Source organism: Canis lupus, chromosome 16, assembly GCF_003254725.2.
Source record: "Canis lupus dingo isolate Sandy chromosome 16, ASM325472v2, whole genome shotgun sequence".
NCBI lineage: Eukaryota > Metazoa > Chordata > Mammalia > Carnivora > Canidae > Canis > Canis lupus.
This window is the reverse complement of record NC_064258.1, coordinates 29,118,202-29,125,215: the sequence shown is the minus strand read 5'-3', so window position 1 is coordinate 29,125,215 and position 7,014 is coordinate 29,118,202. Positions and strand designations below refer to the sequence as shown.

Sequence of the window (7,014 nt, the reverse complement as noted above, 5' to 3'; positions counted from 1 at the left end):
TTGTTGAAAGTAAGGTCTTTCAGGGAATAGAATGTGAGATATGAGAGAAGGATCAAATATAGACATTCACCATCTCAGTATTGCCAAGAGCTGCCCAAAGCCGACTGGGTGGCATTCCTTGCTTTGCAAGCGGTAGGGAGTATAGTTCCTCAGGATGGAATGAGTGCACGGTTTGGACCTACTGGATCTGGCTTCAAGTCCCGACTCTGCCACTCACTGACTATGCAGTATTGACTGAATCACTTCTCAGGATCAGTTTCCATATCTACAAAACATGACAATACCGACCCAACAAGTTGTTTGCAAGAGATTAAATTAGATACACACGTCAAAGCGCTCTGCAAAGCCTGTGCCATCCAGTAACTAGTTACTGCCAGAGACCAGTTTTAGGACATTTCCAATGAACCCCACAGGGTTCCACATTCACTGAATACTACAGATCTCAAACTGTCACTCCAACGGTTCTCAGATTCATGGAAGGTCCACTAGTGAGAAGAAGAAATTTCTTTTTTTTATAGCAGTGACTAAAAGAGCTGAAGAACAGGCCATGATGAAGATAATTGAGTAGAAAGATACAAACTTTGCAATGAGCTTTGCTGTATCTTTGTGCCTTTCCTGAGGCAGAGGCAGGGGCCCTGGGTGGTGTTCTATCGGCTTAGGGCAAGTGAGTCAGTGAAGCTGGGAATGGTGCTCTCACATCAGAAAGGCTCACTCTCCTCATCTGTGCTTCCTCAATGGAAGGCCAACTGTGTGTTTTCTTTTTTTTAATGCAGAAGAGATTTCCACGACGCAAATGAATCATCAGACTTTTGAGACATATTGAGAGAACGCTTTTAATCAATAGTGGATTTCAAACAGGTGAAGTCTGCGACCACATTAGGTCCTAAGGACTGGATGTCTAGAGGCAGAGTCATTACTGAGACTTCCTAAGGAAGCATCAAAGTCACCATGGCATTATATCTCCTTGACAGAGTCGAGCCAGCAAGGAAATACTGTGACCCTCATATATAATCGTGGTAAAAAATTTTGTGAATTATTTTTAACTACCCGCCAAGTATATGCATGCATGTGTAAACATATACGTCTTCACATACACATATACAATATACCACCTCGCATATATCACATGTATGTCAAATATATACCTGACGACAACAAATATTAGAAGTGCAAGCAAGAAGCAGGAGGCAGGTAGAGAAACCCCTCTGTAGAACATACATACCAGAGAATCAAGCTTTAAATGGGATTACATAGTGTCTTACTCGGTCTAAGTATTAGAAAGGTAGAGGGAAGATAAAATGAAAAGCAATGAGAAAAATTAGAAAGGGGAAAATTGGGTGTGTGCATGTGCGTGTGAGAGAGACCCAAGGGTACTACTATACTGAAGAGTTGAAGAAATGTCTTACATTAGCACTTAGGTGCACATTTCGTAGGGAAGTGAATGAAGAACTAAATGCTGCTTTGGTTGTTGGTTTTTTTTTTTTTTTTTTAGATTTTATTTATTTATTCATGAGAGACATAGAGAGAAAGAGAGAGAGAGAGGCAGAGACACAGGCAGAGGGAGAAGCAGGCCCCATGCAGGGAGCCCGACCTGGGACTCGATCCCGGGGCTCCAGGATCACAGCCCAGGCTGAAGGCGGCCTGAACCGCTGAGCCACCCGGGCTGCCCGCTGATTTGCTCCTCTGCACCAAAGTGCACTTCTTGGCCATGGAGGTTCCTAGAATGCCCCGGTGTAAGCCATCCCAGAGGTACAGCCGACACAGGAAATGACATTATCCGTTGAGAGACAAGAAGCCGTTTTTGTGGATTCCACAGACATCGTAGAGTCAGACTCCTTGGGGTCCCTCGACGTCTTCTCCACTTTAATTTTCTTTCACAGCCAATGGGAAGTTATGCGGGCACAGGTCGAGTATTTTGAGACAATGGCAAAAGGCACGATTTTAGGATTTTAGCGTTTTACTTCCTTTCTGATGCAGACACCATGGGGAGCACACGAACACCAGAGCTTCCAACCCCACAGCAATGAGCAGAGCTGTTGGCTGCCAAGGGGTCCGGGGGTTACGGCCCATGCTTCCCCAGGTCCCCTCCACAGCGGCGGGGCTCCAGGGGGCTGGACTGAACTCCCACGGAGGTGGGCCAACTGGAAAGTGGGCCTTATTAAAACCCAGAAAACAGGGCAGCCTGGGAGGGGAAAAAATGATCATGTTTTCTTTTTCCCTTTAGCAGGCCTTTCTGAACCTGGACTCTGCATAATAATAGAGACTCCAGGGTAATCTAAACCCAGGGCGATCATCCAAGTCACCTTGCCAGCCAAGCTTGAGAAAGAGCTGTCCAGAAATAGCAGGATGGCAGCCCCGCAGCTGGCATGAGCAGGTCTGTGTGATGGCCGAGGGGGGGAGACGTCCTTCCCTCCCTAACCCTTGTTCGTGGAACCATAAAGGTCACAGAGAAAACAGGCTGGGACCCTTTCCTCCTGTTCCTATAATGGTATTAGCAACGACTCTTTCTTACTCAATCGCACTCCCAAAGGATTTTCAATAAACTTTTTATGTGCCATAACTGTTACATTAAATAAAGCTGAAAGTATTGAGTAAACCGACTGTAAATCACTTTAGATGCCTTGGAATTACATTAAGTGTGAGAATTATGGATCTTTTGCTGCTTGCAGAAACAGAGAAACGACAGAGCCAGGGATTTTTATGCTGCCAGCCTTTTGAAGATTTTTTTAATTATTTCTTTATGCTCCACGACAGCCATCTCTCGTAAATGACTTGTTCAGGGGCAAACTCAGAGTAAGGAGGTGCGGGGCGGGGGGGGGGGGGGGGGGGGGGGGAGCGGTTGGGGTGCGGGTGGAAGGGAAGAGGTTCTTTGCCATGAGGAACACAGACAGAGCCCTGGCTCTTCTCTCTCTCTCAGACTTGCTCGCTGCAGGCTTGAACTTTTATTCTTTTTTTAATTTTTTCAGGTTTGTACGCTTTTAATTAAATGAGGACAGACGTGGTCCACACAGGTTTTGTAGGGTGCGTGTGCCTGCTTGTGAACATGTTCCTCTCCTGGACTTTCAAGGCCTTTTCCATCAAGTCTTGCAGCTGTTATTTTTGTGAACTGAAAACCCCTGCTTTTATGGCATTCATGCTCAACAGTCTTCCCAAGGCCCCCACAGGGTCAGATCTGCGTTTTAAAAGGAATTGTCAGACTCCTGAAAGCAGAGGAAGCTTTGGAGAGCTTGTTGATAAAAACAGAAACCTCTCAGACTGATATTCCCCAGTATCCCTTTTGATGTCAAAGCGGGCTTGCTTGTGTTTGGAAAAAACCTTTAAGGCTGCCGTCCAACTGGCCCCAGTGGTTCCTCCCAATGACCAATTCAGCTACGAGATGATCATCGGGGGCTTGTGACATCAAGACTATTGCTGACGTAATCAAAATGATGTTGGGAACTTGAAAGCAGCTTCCTGTCAGGAAGAGCAGAGGCTACAAGAAGCCACCACACCTCCAGACCAGACGTGACTGTGGCTGATGAATCATTCACTGAAATTCGCACAGAGGTTAGAGGACAAGGGGTGGGGAGTAGAAGCCTGAATTCACATTCCCAAATCTAACACTATCAGGAGCATTAGAAGCCGGAGGGCGCCAGCGCAGGAAACTCACCTGCAACCAATTTATCCCACCTGGACTGCTAAAGACCATGTTACTCTGTTGTTCTCTGTTGCTGAAAAAATTAACAACAAAAAAAAATTTCTTCTCCAGCCAGTCCATTGATAGACACTTATTGGGGACCCGGATGATACTCATGCGATCCAGGCTCATAATCTGACAAGATAGCCCCACGTTAGATAACAGAGGGCAGCCAGAAGGGCTTCATTCCAGGTGAGGAGTGGGTGCTCTTAGGTCATCACTGCGGGAGGAATTTGGAGAAGGAGACCAGAAAGAGCAGAGGTACTCGTAGAATAGGAGATGCCGAGTCTGTGCTCAGAGGACGGGCTGTCGTGCACTTAGGACAAAGGGCATTCTGGGCAAAGAAGGGCATCGTCTGCGTGACTGCAGGACAGTGTGAGACACAGAAAGGGGCCAATATGGCAAAATGGGTTGGGGGTGTGCCTGGGGCAGGTCACATAAGCCTCAGCCAATGCGGCTTCCTGCAGCATAACTACCAAGATGTTCTGTGCACAGCCTTGCCACTGGCCATGGCACCAGTTACTCCAGCTTCAGTAGCGACATCTGGCCCAGGGGGAGGAGGAGGGTGAATGGCAAGGGCTTCTGTGGGGAGAGCTGAGAGAGAAAGCAGTGCTGGGAGGTGCCGAGCAAGGAGATGAGCAGAGAGAGTGACACTGCCCCCTCCCTCCAGGGTGTGCTCTGCAGCCCTTGTTCCCCCAGGAGGCTGCCCAGTGACACCTCAGTGAGGTTACAGAGGTCATGTGCCTGGAGACACTAGCTCAGGAACCCCAAGACCTGGAGTTTGACCTTGACCTTGGCACTGATTGATTATGTGACATTGAGCACATTACTTCATCTCTCCTGACCTTACCCTCATCTAGGGACTGGATGATCCGGAAAGTCATTTTCAATTCTGAGTCCCCCCATGGCTATGGCCACTCTGCCTTGCTTTGTCCCTAAATAACAGGCCAGGAAGGGGATAGCAGGGGCCCCGTCTCTGGCTATGTGAACAAAGCTCACAGTGAGACTTACTGGCAAAATCCATCCATACTGAATCAGAAAAAGTGCTTCTTCATCGTGACTTCACTGCTCACCAACTGGGCCTATAGGTTACCTAATCCCCTGGAGCCTTGATTTGTACTTCTGTGAGATGGAGGAGCAGACAGCAGATGAAAGTGCCAGAAACTATAAAGGACAGCAGTCGGGGGGGGGGGGGGTGGCGGGGAGCTCTCACTCTGAATGTCCCCGTCCTCTTCTCCAGGACAGTGAGGGCTTAGGTGCAGAGGGGCCCCTGGCCCTATAAGTGAGTCTGAGGGACCAGGAAGCCACCTCGCAGGTTCTGTCTATCCCCAGACAGCGCTCTCAAAACTGCATAATTCTGGACTGAGGGTGACTGTTACACGGCGACTTTGTCAGAAAGAGTGTGTGGCCGTGTTCACGTTTCAATGAACAGATGAATGAATGAATCAGAGAAATTAATGACGGGTCCTTAAACATTGCGGATGCAAGTCCCTACCCAACGCTGTCATGCCCAGCACCTGTGCTTTCTCTGTAGGTGTGGAGACCAAATATGTGAAAACTCAACAGATTCTTACTGGGGCTGACTCTGGGCCAGGCACTGAGTTGGCTCTGGGGACCAAAGGGTGACAGTCACAGGGTGGGGTTACATTCAACAGGTAGTGATGGGCCCCGAATCTATTTAACACACGCACTTATGAGCATTACAAAAAATAGTGAGGGGAGGCCGGACAAGCCCAGGGGACGGGAGGGTGGTGACAGGGTGGCAGGACAGCACAACACAGGCATTCATTACCCCCCACCACCCCTCCACGCCACCCAGAAGGGGAGACATCTGAGCTGAGATACCAGTGGAGAGCAGATATCGTACCTAAGAATCTACTCGATACTTAGGTCCCTGTCTCCCTTTCTAGAAAATCATTCTAAATATTTGTTTTAGTTCTGGTAGTCAGAGTTGTCAACTCTGTACATGACTGACGCATTTCACATCCGGCTCTTACCTTAAAGACATTATGCAACAATTATAAGAAGAAAACCTGGTTTCCCTGGGGGGGGGGGGCAGCCCATCTCCGGGCATCTGCGCTGGCCGGCCTGACACCCCCAGCGCCTCAGCTATCCAGAGGAGCAGGGTGGGATGGCCAAGCCCTGCCCCCGCAGGCAGAGAGCCTGGGCAAAACACCACACTGCCGCCGAGCCACGTTCTGATGAGGAAATCGTTAGTGGAAAAAACTCCCCATGGGAACCCCTTCTGTTTTGCTGATCTTGTAAATCGTCTGAATTCAACGTGTCACAGGCATGTCTTACAATACACAAGATAATGCCCAGATTTTGTAGTGCAAAAGCGTATTAACCTTTGTGTACTCTAGCAGGGTTCCCACAAAGAATGTCTGGTAAAAACTGCAGGGCTCATGGTAATTGCTTGCCATGTGGGTAAATGATCCAGAGCTGTGTGAAGATAAGGAGAAACTGCTGAAGGCAAATCACCTGGATTTTATTATGCTCGCCCTAAAAAATAATTAGCATGGCCTATGAAATCATACTGTGAGGAGTTGGTGGTGCTTTTTCTTTCTTTTCTTTTTTTTTCTTTTTTTTTTTTTTTTTTTTTTTTTTTTTTACAGAGGGAAACTATAACCTACCTAGCTTTTCTCCTTACAAGGAGATTTGGAGCGTGTGTGTATGGAGGGGGAGGGGGTGTGTATGTGGGTGGGTGGGTGGGTATGGGTGTATGTGGGGGTGCGTGTGATGTTTCTGACAGTCAAAAACAAGTGAAATGCTGAGGCTAAAATAAAAAACACATCACAAGTAACAAGGAGGACTTGGTGCAAATATCCTGCACCAACAGCTGATCCACTCAGCCCATCCAAGCCAGGCCAAAGCCCTCCCCTCAACAAGTATGGGCTGTAGGCTGAGGATGCTCACCCCCACATCCAGCACCACCAGCCGACCAGCAGGCAGCTCTGCCCAACCTTCCAAAACGAGGGAGTGCTTCCCGAGGCCCCCCATTTTCCACTGACCAGAGCCGGGTCACCAGAGCTCTGGCAGGAGGCCTGAGGGTCCCGTGGGGGGAGCCATCACACCTCAGTCCCCAGGGTCTGGCTGAGGCCAAGCAGCAACCCAAGAAGTCAGAATCTGGCCCCCTTCTTTTGGGAAGTAGCATATATCTTTAGTTAGTTTTTCCCCCCAATCCAAAAGGGGATAGAATATGCATATCCTAAACCATAAACTTTTTTTTTTTTAATAGAAATAACGTTTCTCAAAGATTCGACCCTGACAGACATATTTTCCTTTTAAGCACAGAGATAGGTCATCCCTGTAGGTCAGCAGGTTTGAGATCATGATAA

The 7,014-nt window shown here is 48.2% G+C and overlaps 1 long non-coding RNA gene across 1 annotated transcript; it reads left to right on the top strand.

Annotated features, from left to right (window-relative positions):
• Positions 1 to 463: 463 nt before the first annotated feature.
• On the top strand, positions 464 to 2,766 carry LOC112664549 (uncharacterized). Its single transcript, XR_003139814.3, has 3 exons — positions 464 to 664; positions 774 to 1,016; positions 2,225 to 2,766. It is a non-coding gene; the product is annotated as an uncharacterized LOC112664549 (long non-coding RNA).
• The last annotated feature ends 4,248 nt before the right edge of the window (positions 2,767 to 7,014 follow it).